Genomic DNA, 13692 nt, shown 5'->3' on the forward strand with positions numbered 1-13692 from the left:
TAAGTCCAAGTTTATAAAGGTCCGACATAACTTCACGATACTTTGATCGCTGTTCCATTACTTCGGGAGTGTAATCCTCATAGATCGCGATAGATGTTCCACGGTACTGAAGCCTTCCCCTTCTAGCTCTGGCTTCACGTATGATAGTCACTTTCTGCTGGTACCTTAAAAGGCGTATAATAACTGGCCGAGGCCGCTGACCTGGGCTCGGTCTAGCAATGAGAGCACGATGAGCCATGTCACAATCCGGCAGAGAACCCAGAACATCCTCACCGAACACCTCCATCAGAAGCCCCGCAAAGAAGGAAGTGGGCTGTCCGCCCTCAATTGATTCAGGTAGGCCAAGTAGCCTAATATTGTTGCGGCGACTACGTGATTCCAGATCAGCCACTTTAGCCAGCAATTTAGCGTTATTTGCCGACAATGAAACACAGGAAGTTTCCAAAACTGAAATACGCTCATCTTGTATGTTAGCATTGCTCTCAAGTGATGAAATTTTCTGAGCATGATCAGACAAAGTCTCTTGCATACAGTCAAGTTTAGCTTCGAGCGAAGAGAAGGAAGCTTTAAAATCCACAGCGATAGATTTCCTGAGATCATCCAGGAGGCTGGAAAGAGTCGCCACATTAAGCTCACTGGTAATTTCGTCAGTAGCAGCCGATCCTGCATTTTGTTCCTTCCGATTTAATCTAGTTCCTTTAGCAGCCATAGTGAAATCAGCTTATCAAGTTAATAGCAAACAACAGAGTCGTGGGAATGAGACTCAGAGCTGCCGCTACACCAACGCACTCGCCGCGGCCATATTGAATGAACATGTTAATTCACCAATTAATTCACTGCTTCCTGTCTTCCGACCCCTGGGTATCTCCGGGATGAAACAATCCCGTACATTTTTAAAACACACAATCAGCAGCAGAGCAGATAGCCTGTAGGTTTATTTTGTCTTAAGTGTTCACTCATATTCAGAGGGAGGTTTTTTTGTTTGTTTGTGTGCGTGCGTGCGTGTGTGTGTGTGCGTGCGTGCGTGCGTGCGTGTGTGTGTGTGCGTGCGTGCGTGCGTGCGTGTGTGTGTGTGTGTGTGTGTGTGTGTGTTTTTCCCCTGGCTACCCAATTAGCTGCAGCAATTCACACAGTCCATCCCACCAGCCCCGGCGCATCCGTTGATCGTTTTGAAAATGTTACAGCCAGTGCTGAGAAGATAATTACTATCATCAAACTGTCAGACCATCATCCTTTTCAATTTACTGCAAGGGCTTCATCAGCTGACAGCCAGTGCGTAAAAAGAGTGAAGGACTGAGGCGTGCGATGGGATCACACGTTGGGACTCGAGGGAATGTTTGTGTGGAGCTGATACAGAGCTGACCTGTAAATCGTCTGGGGGCTCATTATTAGTGATGAATTCACATGACGCAGCTGTTTGGCAGAAGCAGTGACGCTGAACTATTGCAACTCTGGACAATAGACCTGATTATCAATGTTCATACAGATCATTTTTTTAGTTTCACAGTCATTAATGGGGTAATTACAGGTGGAAGTGTGGGGAGGACTAAAGGCGACTACACACTAGAGCACAGGTCACCAATTACTGGACCTGCGATTCCACCCAGACCGTGAATCATTTATTAGAAATGTATATAATTATACTGTTAGGGAGCAGTCGTGGCCTAGTTGTTAGAGAGTCAGACTGGTAACTTAAGGTCGGGGGGTTGATTCTCAATAACGGCAGGAAATGACTGAGGTGTCCTTGAGCAATGCACCTAACCCCCAATCGCTCCCCGGGTGCCACAACAAAAATGGCTGCTGTGTGTTTGTCCACGGTTTGCAGTGTGTGTTAGATGATTAAGGGAATTTGACCTTTGTTTTTCCACATATTTATACTCCTGTGAAACAAGAAGTCATAGCTAAACATGTTCCTAGTCATCCTGGTGTGCTAAAAATTTAAATATTAATGGGAATATACTTCAGAGATTTACTTCACATTTATTTCATAATGTGATTTCCTCCCCACTTTCAATTATTTTACTTCAATTAAAGGTTAGATTTTTGTGATTTGTTTTTTTTTAAATGAAAGATCAAAAGAGTAAACAATGTAGATTTATTTTTTACAGCCATCTTCAATCATATTGTCAAGGGGTGCCAATAATTCTGACCACAACTAAACAAACACTGTTTTGGTAATATGTATAAATAACTGGTAGAACCACATTTTCATCATTCTGAATTCAGATGTAGTTATTTGGGTTTATTTATTCACAAAAATTTCCTGGGGTTTGTTTACGCTGCTTTCATGTAATGCTTTCAACTTAAATGCATGACATTGTATGACTAATGCCCCAGTGTTACGAATGCATTTGATGGCAGCATAACTGTTAAAAGGTATTAAGGCTGCAAAAGTGAAAATGTACAATAATGCCCATGCAATAATGGCCATTGCTTTGATTTCACATCCAAATAACACCGAACCCCAAAAAGTGAAGACTGGAACATGTTATTAAATCACTCTGAAGTTTAGAAACATATAAAAATTCAGCATTGGCTATGAATCAGTTTACATTTTTTTTTTTTTTGAATCAATAGTTCACAATGAACATCTATAGTATTTAAAAAAAAGCCCAAAAAAAAAAAAAAAAAAAAAAGTTCAACATCAACGACGTTTGGTCATGACATCTAATGTCATACTTGCACCATCAAGTGTTATATTTAATTTGAACAATATATTGAAATACTAAGTAATAATATTCAGTTTTGTTTACCACACAGATCCATCATTTTACTTCAGATTATTTTATTTTTTTTGGGACAGACATGTCATTATTCCACACCCCAGGGGTGAGGGGACTGGAAATGAATTATTTGACGTTGAATAGATTCAGGAATGTGTCAAGCTTTCAAAATAATCAAAAAGTCTCCTCCTGTGGTACCATGTTTTAGCTTGGCTCGTGTCTTCAGAGAGAGAGAGTGATCTAAGCGCTCTCTGTTCTGTCTACTCGAAGTCTAGAAACAGCAGGATCGCAATTATGATCCAAGGATAGGATGAGATCATACCTAAAATCACCTACTACTGTACATTAAATGCCTTGTACAAGTATGTTAACTGTCTTTCTGACACATGCTGAGCTTCTCCTTTCCTCTCTACAACATGCTGTGCTGGTGCTTTATAGATCTGCCTGACTAACAATGTCATGATGTTAACTTATAATAATGTTAATGATGTTTTTATTATTTAGATATCATGACCTTTCATGCGAATTCCCTCTTTGCAGGTGAAATGAGAAATAGATCTTTTCAGCAAGGCGTGGGTTTGCAGTCTGGTCTAATATAGCTTTTAACTGCTCCATACTTACTTACTCTTAGCAAATCTGCTTTACATTGTGACAAGTTGACTAAACAATCCAAGCCTAGATATGCCGCACAACCTGTTAAGGACTGAAATGATCACGTACCTTGTTAAAAACATATGCAAAGTGACAGGAGCTACAAACGATAAGAACAGCACATGGTTTGAGAGACTTTACCACATTTTACGCTTACAGTATTTAGTTTCTCAACGCTAAATAGGTGTCACTGACATACAAGCGTTTCATTTTATTACAGTAGATGTTTTACCAATGACTTGTGGTCTCTGAAAAGTGCGAAATAGCTCTGATACATTACACTGTGGCATTTAAACTCATGGCATTAACATCTCCTGTGACCTCTAAGACTCTCACTGTCAATAAAAAAAGCCCAGGAAGGATAAAAAGCCATAATTCAACAATTCTCTCCCTGTTTTCCAGTTCTAATTTTTAACCTGCCCTCTTCAACTTCCAAGAAACCCATTTCACATGGAAACTCCTACGGCATTCGCGATGCTGTTTTTTAAAATTGATGTGCTGCACTACTGAAACAGCATGAGAAGTATGGCATAAAGGGAATAACGTTTGCCTAATAATAAAGAAAGTGTCCGAAAATGCACCTCTTTTCCTTTAGCATGTTAAAGCGTGCCATGTTTACTCTGGAGTCTTGAGTGCAAAACGATCAACAGGGAACCATTTATTCACAGTGCAAGTGCACTTTAGACTGTAAAGCCTCTCCTTGATAAATAGAAATACGTAGATTCCTTTTGTTCCCTTTCGTTTTAACCTGCAGGTTTTTTATTTTTACTTTCAGGACATACATTTTTTTTTTATTTATTCATTCACTGAGAGCAGCAGTGTATTCTTGCAGTGGTTATTCTGCGGCGGCTGGCAACCAATGTCCTTATTCTTTATTCTTTTGTCATGCCCTTCACTTGCTAACTTCCCTCCTTCTCGTTCACTCGGATTTACGTCATTGCTTACGTTGCACGAGTGCCCACTATTGGTGGAAACTTCAATAGGCTGTATTGAAACTTTCTAAGCCCTTGATCACTTAGAATCAGCTATGGAGTTGATTTATTATCGCTCGATCGGAACCAAACCAGTGCAGTACAATTCTCTCTCTAGATCAATAATTATATAAAAAAACTTAAACTTTACCCTTTGGGTAGCCATAACAGGATCATTTAGAAAATTGATATGGCAAAAAACACTCAAAAGCCTGTAAATCCTAAACGAAAACTCACTAAATTGCTTAAAGGCCTCAAATGCTTGAACCCCGCTAAACACTGCTCGCAGCTTTAATTTTATTTGTTTTTCCCTTCAAGAATTTGTTTAATGCAGCATCCAAATGTATATAGGTGTGTTTGGGTTGTTTTAAACTAAAAAAAAGTGCTTAGGGAAGTTTGCAAGTGCGTGTCTAAAAGTGGACTGGTAATCCCCTTCGCAAGACAAATATTTGTTATAAATTTTTTAAAATGACACTGGTTAGTTAAAAGTTATTGTAAAAATGTCTCAGAAAAGTGAATCATTGACTCGGATATTTCCCTTGTGTCACTGAAACTAACTCACTCACAGATCTACACAATGTCAAAGGGACATTTGCTGGCTGGAAGTGTAACTGACAGGTGTTGAATTTACAATATTAAAAGGGAAATAGGAACGTCGTGAATAAAATTCTTTGGACAGCCACTCGGATCATTGTCTATTCTGCAAATATGTGTGATCCTGTAATAAAACTAATATATTTTCCTTGACTGGTCACAGGGCGCCTGCATTCCCTGAGCAAGAAGCATGTTATCGAGCTGGGACATGACAAGGTTATGACCTTTTCTGCAGGGTAACACTCTCTGCCACGTATATTAATGGTAATATATGTGCTACCTGACACTCCAAGATAAAAATTTATGTTTAGACATTGACCTGCTTCTGTCGCAGCCACGCAGTATGAAACATACTGACATATGATGGTGTTTCACCTTCAATTATCATGACTAAGTATGAGTTGAGAGAGGTAGGATGGGAGGCATGACCAAAATCTATATCATAGTGAATGTGCATATGACAACTATTTTACAATAGGCTTTCGGGAGGCCACTGTGATTTCATCTGAGGGGTCCAACCAACCACACCTCTGTCAAAATTGAGGGAGCGAGGGTCTGTCCATATAAACTTCCCTTGTCCACTTCACGAAGTGGAACGCACTTCAAAATGGCGGCAGGGATTCCCCCGAGGGGAAGTGCTTAGGGTTTCTAAAGTGTGTGTCTAAAAGTAGACTGGAACGCAGCCTAGAATGCAGCCTACTTCATATGTATACTTCAGGCAGCTCCATATCCCACAATGCAACACGATTGTGACGTCAGTGCGTATTGCGTTTAATTTACTCCACCACAAACAACTATATGATATATATATATCTATTTTTTTTTTTTTACTCAAACACACCTATATACATATAGAATGCAGCATTAAACAATTTCGTAAGAAAAAAAAAAAAAAAAAAAAAAAAAAAAAAACACCCCATAAGGGAGTCTAAGTGATCAAGGGCTTAGCACGTTCCAATTCAGCCTATTGCAAAGGTTCCGTCAGTAGTGGGCACTCATACAACGTAAGCAATGACGTACATCCGAGTGAATGAGAGGGAGGGAAATTAGCGAGTGAAGGGCATGACAGTTTGGGACTGGAACGTAGCCTTAGTCACAGTTATATCCGGTTAGTTTCTGTTTTCATGGACTTTCAGTTTGTTGTCATTCATCACATGTGTTCCTTTGTTTAATTTTCCCACCACTCATCAGCAGTGTTGGGTGTAACGCGTTACTAAGTAACGCGTTACTGTAATAATATTACTTTTTTCAGTAACTGGTAGTGTAAGGCATTACTCGTCTGAAAATAGTAATATTATTACAGTTTTCCCGAGCTAGTTACTTGCGTTACATTTGCCAGTAGCACCTTCATCACACACAAGGCACACAACACAGAGAACAGAAGGGAAGGGGAGGAGGGCGTGAATGGAACAGTGATTGGTCTGGGTTTGGCACGAGGTATCATTTACCATCAGCGATTGGTCGACACGCGGCAGTTAAGGCCAATCAGGGATGACTTCCCTAATGAATATTCATGAGTCTTCCCCTACCATCCTGGGAAAAAAAATATAGCGCCCCGGACGCGCGCGCGCAACCCGTTCACTCTCACCGCCTTCAAACAACACAAGCGCTGTATTGCTCTCTCTCCCTCGTAAAAGGTCGGAAGACCGGTTGTGTTTTATAGACAATTTTGCATATAAATGACTATTTATAGGGCTTGAATTACAACCTGAAACTGCGCATGCGCGGGTAAAACTGCTGTGGTGAAACTGTGGCTCTGCGGCTCTGCAGACAGATATTATTGGGGCAGATGGGGAAAAATGGAAGCGTCAACAACGGCAAGTACAAGTACAGTTGTTTGTAGTTATTTGTGCTAGACAGTGCCAATCTGTTGTTGGCGTAAAAGACCTTAAAGAACACTCCTCCTTTGTATGTTCTCCCTCCATCTGATGCATCTCAGGCAATTATAGAGTAATTAAGAAAAAAAAATGTAACTAGTAATATAACTAGTAATATAACTAGTTACTTTCTCCAGGGAGTAATAAAGTAAAGTAAGGCATTACTATTTTTGAGAGTAATATGTAATATGTATATTACTTTTTTGAGTAACTAGCCCCAACACTGCTCATCAGTAACCATGGACATCACAGCTGTTCATCATTTAGTTCATCACCATCATGTATTTAGTTCCTATCTGTTCACTTGGTTTCTGTCGGTCGATGTTCGCGTACGCTAGTGTTTTGCTGTAGCCTGGCAAGCCTTACCTACATCAAGATGTTAAGTCTGGCAACTCACCATAGACACGGCTCAATCCGAGGGGCGGGATAAACGGCTGTCTTTCAAATTCCCTCTGCACGCAATAGGACAGCGCTTCAACCAACCAGAGCGTTTTCCCAACAGCGGAGCTAACGTTGATAGATTCAACTTTTGAATCTTGCTGGCAAAACTACAAACACATCTTCCTTTTTTAAGAATGACTTAAGTGCTGTTCTTTGCTCTTTTCTCAAAGAAAAACTTAACTCCAAGTCCTCCAGAGTCGCGGCCAAAGCCGATACGAAAGACCGCTGTTTGCCAGCAGCAGCTCTTCTTTGTTCCCTTTCGAGGGAACTCGAACTGCGTCGGTGACGACACTAGGGGAACGCCCTTCAGCGTAGCGCGTCTGAATTTATGAATGAAACCGAATCCAATCCTATTGGCGTTGCGTGATGACGTAGCGTGTGACGGCATATACGGATGTATACAAAAGCACGCCGGCACACAGAAATGTCAGCTTTTTGCTATTCAGCAAGCGCTTGTGTGTGTTTGAACTAGCGAATCTGAATATTGTCCTATTTTACATCTCATCATGGCAAGCGAACAGTTTAAAAAATGTGTGTTCCCATGCCCACGCTATCTTACGGCTGGGGATACACACGAAATGTGTGTGTCTTGTTTGGGAAGGCAGCACGCTCAAGCAGCTCTCGAGGGGGCTGCTTGCGCTCATTGCGAGTCTATGTCAGTGAGAGTGCTGCGTTCTCGGTTGGCTTTATTTTCTGAGGATGGCCAAATGCGTCCTCCCCGCGGTACAGGTCCCGCATCTGCCGAGGCAATGCGGCGGCTTGCATCGTGGGGATCGCAGAGAGATCTTTTAGACGACAGTGGGACTGCCGAGGCACTTTCCCACTCTTCGTCTGAAAGCTCAGGTTCCCCTATTCCCCGCTCGGGAGCCCGCCTCGCGGCTTCTCCCGCTCGGGATGATGACCCAGTTTTACACCTCTCTGATTCTGAGGAATTAGATGTGATGAATGTTGATGGGGGGGATCCAAATGAAAGACATGATACTGTTCAGCCTGCACCGAGCTATGGTGAGTTAGTGGAGGTTTTAACGCGGGCTGTGGCCAAGCTTGATATTTCTTGGCCACAAGAACGGCAGGAAGCGCGTCCAAAAAGCAAGCTTGATGAGCGCTTTCTGCAGCCCCGCACGCAACCTTCACGCCGGTCTCTCCCTTTCTTTCCGGATTTACACAATGAGTTGTGTAAATCCTGGAACAGACCTTTTTCTGCACGTCTGTCTAACCCCCCGATTTTAAATTACAGCAATATTGTGGGGGTTAGGGATAAGGGATATGGGATGATGCCTCGGGTTGAGGAAGCACTGGCTAGCTACCTTTCACCCGACCTTGCGTCATCCCTGAAGACACCGGCGCTGCCTTCTAAGCCTTGCCGCACCACATCAGCTTTGGTGGGCAGAGCATATATGGCGGCAGGTCGGGCTGGTGCGAGCCTGCACACTATGGCCATTTTGCAGGCGTACCAGGCCGACCTGCTGAGGGATATGGACCAAGGCGAGGGTCCCTCGGCTGAGGATATTGCGGAGCTTCGCAGGGCCACAGATTTGTCCCTCCGGGTTACCAAGGAGACGGCCCGTGCCATCGGTCGCTCCATGTCAGCTCTGGTAACCACGGAGAGACATCTGTGGCTCAACCTGTCTGGCATTAAGGAGAAGGACAGGGCCTTCCTCCTTGATGCGCCTGTTTCTGCCTCGGGTCTGTTTGGGGAAGCTGTCAACGCCGTGGTTGACAGGTTCCAGGATGTTAAAAAACAAGGTGAAGCTTTTAAACAATATCTCCCTCGCCGTTCAAGGTCCAGGAGGGCGGCTGCTAGAGAACAGCCACAGTCGTCTGCCAGTTCCTCTCATCGCCAGACACAGAAAGCGAGTGTCGCCTCTAGAGCTCCCCCTAAAAAAGCTTGGGACTCTAGACGTCGCTCGTACCCGCAGCCCCCTGAGAGGACGGATCTGAGGACTGTCCTTCAGTCCAGGAAGGCTAAGGGAAAGAGGTCCTAGCTTTCTCGAGACCTCAAAGGGCCGCCCCCCCCCCCCGAGAGAGAGAGCGATTGTGGTCCCCTCTCTCGTTGGGCCCTCGGGAAGCTGGCGTCAGTATCCCGCCGTCTTTGACGCTTCGGGACACGCTAGCTCCCAGCGAGCACACACTGGTCTGTCTGCCCCAAAGGCCTGCAGTCAGTCAGTGGTCGGGTTCGCACACTGTGGGTCGTTGTCGGTTCTCCCCTGCCGGTTCTCCGCTTCAGGGGACCGTCAAAGACCTGCACAAAACACTGGACACCAGCCCCGAGGGGCTGGTTCCCTTGGTGAATTTTGCGGAGGCATGGCAAAACCTCGCGAATATTTCTCCATGGGTCCTGCGCACTGTAGAAATTGGGTACAGACTGCAGTTCCAGGTCCGCCCACCAAAATTCAACGGGGTGGTCTGGACTTCAGTGCACCCAGAGCAGGGTCTGGTGTTAGAACAGGAAGTTCACTCGCTGCTGGCAAAAGGGGCCATAGAACATGTTCCCCCACCAGTCAGGGAGTCCGGGTTCTACAGCCGGTACTTCATAGTTCCCAAGAAGGATGGAGGGTTGCGTCCAATTCTAGATCTGAGGCACTTGAACCGGTCTCTGAGGAGGTTCAGGTTCAAGATGCTCACCATTCCCATCATCGTGAGTCAAATCCAATCCGAGGATTGGTTTGTCACGATAGATCTAAAAGACGCCTACTTCCACATCTCCATCCTTCCATGTCACAGGAGGTTCCTGAGGTTCGCTTTCGGGGGCGAAGCGTACCAATATCGGGTTCTTCCATTCGGCCTAGCACTCTCCCCTCGCACATTCACCAAGTGTATGGATGCAGCTCTGGCCCCGCTGAGGCTCCAGGGCATCCGTGTGCTGAATTACATCGACGACTGGCTAATCCTGGCCCAGTCTCGAGAGTTGGCAGTTCGGCATCGAGATGTCGTCCTTGGCCATATTCAGCGCTTGGGGTTGAGGCTCAACACGAAAAAGAGTGTGTTGACACCCGCCCAACAGACTACGTTCTTGGGGGTGGTATGGGACTCGACGACGATGCAGGCACAAATGTCTCCTGCACGTATCGAGTCCATATTGACCACACTAAACAGGGTGAAGCTAGGCCACACCATCACAGTGAAACACTTCCAGAGAGTGTTGGGTCTCATGGCAGCAGCGTCCAGCGTGATTCCTTCTGGCCTTCTGCACATGAGAGCCCTGCAGTGGTGGTTGAAAGCCAAGGGGTTTTCCCCGAGGGGAAATCCTTTCCGCATGATAAGGGTTACGCGCAGATGCCTTCGTTCCCTATCAATGTGGAAGAAACCTTGGTTTCTGTCCCAAGGTCCCAAGTTGGGAGCGTTATGTCGCCGAATTACGATTTCGACAGACGCCTCCCTCACGGGCTGGGGCGCGGTCATGGACGGCCGCTTTGCGAGAGGTCTCTGGCAGGACCATCATTCCTCTTGGCACATAAATTGCCTAGAAATGTTGGCGGTGTTCCGGGCTCTGAGGAGCTTCCTGCCAGACCTCCACGGTCGCCATGTCCTTGTGAGAACCGACAACATGTCGGTGGTGTCTTATTTGAACCGCCAGGGGGGTCTGAGGTCGCGCCCTCTGTGCAGACTGGCGCATCAGATCCTCCTGTGGTCCCAGCGGAGACTATCGTCTCTCAGGGCGATGTATGTCCCGGGGGACCAGAATCAGGGAGCAGACGTCCTGTCGAGGCAGGGGCTGAGGCCCGGGGAATGGAGACTCCACCCCGAGACGGTGGAGTTGATATGCGAGAGGTTCGGCCCGGTGGAAGTGGACTTATTTGCGTCTCGAGAGACGACACACTGTCCCCTGTGGTTCTCCCTCACGCATCCAGCCCCGCTGGGGTTGGATGCCATGGTACAGACGTGGCCGAGGCTACGTCTGTATGCCTTTCCCCCGATCGCTCTGCTCCCGGGAGTTCTGGAAAGGGTCCGTCGAGACGGTGTCAGTCTACTATTAGTAGCCCCGTTGTGGCCGGCCCGAGTATGGTTCTCGGATATCATATCACTCCTGGCAGGCCAGCCATGGCAGATCCCTCTGAGGAGGGACCTGCTGTCCCAGGCAGGGGGCTCAGTTCTCCACCCTCGGCCCGAGCTGTGGAAACTGTGGGTCTGGCCCTTGAGGGGGCACAGTACCTAGAAGCCGGCCTATCCGCAGGAGTAGTTGAGACTATTCTCAGTTCCAGAGCTCCCTCCACGAGGAAGTTGTACGGCCTGAAGTGGAATGTATTTTCCATTTGGTGCAGAGAGCGTGGATTGGACCCAGTTAACTGCCCGGTGGCTTCAGTACTGGAGTTTCTCCAAGACCGCTTTTCTGCCGGGCTTACCCCATCAACACTCAAGGTTTATGTGGCTGCCATTGCGGCTTTCCACGCTCCTCTGAGTGACGGGCCTCTGGGGAGGCATCAGCTGGTCGTACGCTTCCTACGGGGAGCCTGGAGGATGAGACCTGCGACTCGCACCAGGTTTCCCACCTGGGACCTGGCAGTGGTCCTCGAAGCGTTGGCTGAGGCCCCCTTCGAGCCGCTGGAGTCGGCTGAGGCCAAGAACCTGACTCTCAAGATGGCTTTTCTCCTTGCCATCACCTCTCTTAAGAGGGTGGGAGATCTCCAGGCACTCTCGGTATCTCCTCAGTGCCTGGAGTTTGCTCCTGGGAGAGTCAAGGCCATCCTGCACCCCAGTTTGGGCTATGTCCCTAAGGTGCCAACCAATATGGCTAGGTCTACGGTTCTGCAGGCGTTTCATCCCCCACCTCATGTGACGGCAGAGGATGGAAGACTTCACCTGCTCTGCCCTGTCAGAGCATTAGACATTTATGTTCAGAGGTCTTCACAATGGAGGAAGGCGGACCAGTTGCTGGTGTGTTTCGGATCCCCCAAGAAAGGGCTTCCCGCCTCTAAGCAAACCATCAGCAACTGGATCGTTCAGACTATTTCCCTGGCCTATCAGGTGCGCAATCTGCCTTCACCTATGGCCGTGAGGGCTCACTCTACTAGAGGCATGGCGTCCTCCAAAGCCCTCCTTTCAGGGACTCCTATCCATGACATATGTGAGGCGGCTGGCTGGGCCACTCCGCACACATTCATGAGATTCTACAGTCTGGACCTTCCCTCTACACCCGGTGCACGAGTGCTTTCGTCCTAAGTTGTGCCTGAAGACAGCTTCACACTAGGATGAGCGGGGTTCGTTGTGGTATAGTGGGTATCTCGTTCCCCTAGTGTCGTCACCGACGCAGTTCGAGTTCCCTCGAAAGGGAACGTCTCGGGTTACGTATGTAACCCTTGTTCCCTGAGAAAGGGAACGATACACTGCGTCGGTTCGCCACACCTCACCCCGCCTGGAGCACTTGCTTCATAGCAAAAGCTGACATTTCTGTGTGCCGGCGTGCTTTTGTATACATCCGTATATGCCGTCACACGCTACGTCATCACGCAACGCCAATAGGATTGGATTCGGTTTCATTCATAAATTCAGACGCGCTACGCTGAAGGGCGTTCCCCTAGTGTCGTCACCGACGCAGTGTCTCGTTCCCTTTCTCAGGGAACAAGGGTTACATACGTAACCCGAGACGTTCTCAAGTAGCAGGGAACCGTCGCAACGCTGTCGTCATCATGTTAAGCCTGCCCCGCCTACTCTATACGCGATGTGATTGGCCTGACCCAATTTAGGTTTTACAGCCATGAAAGTCAACGGAGAGTTGCTAGACTACCCTGGCTGCAAAATAATATTTGCTGCCGCTAGGGTGTGTCTAGATTTCTAGGCTAGTTTTGCTGCACATGCCTGTCAAACTTTTTGTTTGTATAAACCCAGTTTATATTTGTATCCACTCTTTAGTCTATCTTCATTTTCTGAAAAACCATTAGTGCATACAGTATTTGCTCTTATGCATTAGTAAAACATACCTGCTATGTTTGTTGGTTCCACGAAAGTTACCCCATTATTTATTCACCCTCAAGCCATCCTAGGTGTATATGACTTTCTTCTTTCAGACGAATACAATCAGAGTTATTTAAAAAAATATATCCTGGCTCTTCCAAGCTTTCTAAATGCATTGAATGGTAAATGAGATTTTGAAGCCCAAAAAGTGCATCTATCCATGATTAAAGTGCTCCACGCGGCTCAGTGGGTTTAATATAGGCATTCTGAAGCGAAGTGATGCGTTTGTGTAAGAAAAATATCCTTATTTAAAACTAAAATAACTAGCTTCTGGCAGACGGCCTATGCAAGTCGACTTACGCCAAAGGAGAAACACTTGCTTCTCCGACATTTCTCTTTAAAGATTATCGATGGATATGATGGATAAAAGCACTTTTTTGGGCTTCAAAATCCAGTTTAGCCTACCATTCAATGCCATTATAAAGCTTGGAAGAGCCAGGACGTTTTTATTAATATAACTCCGCTGTATTAGTCTGAAATAAG

This window comes from Scardinius erythrophthalmus (genome assembly GCF_964197995.2).
Source record: "Scardinius erythrophthalmus genome assembly, chromosome: 18".
Taxonomy (NCBI): Eukaryota; Metazoa; Chordata; class Actinopteri; order Cypriniformes; family Leuciscidae; genus Scardinius; species Scardinius erythrophthalmus.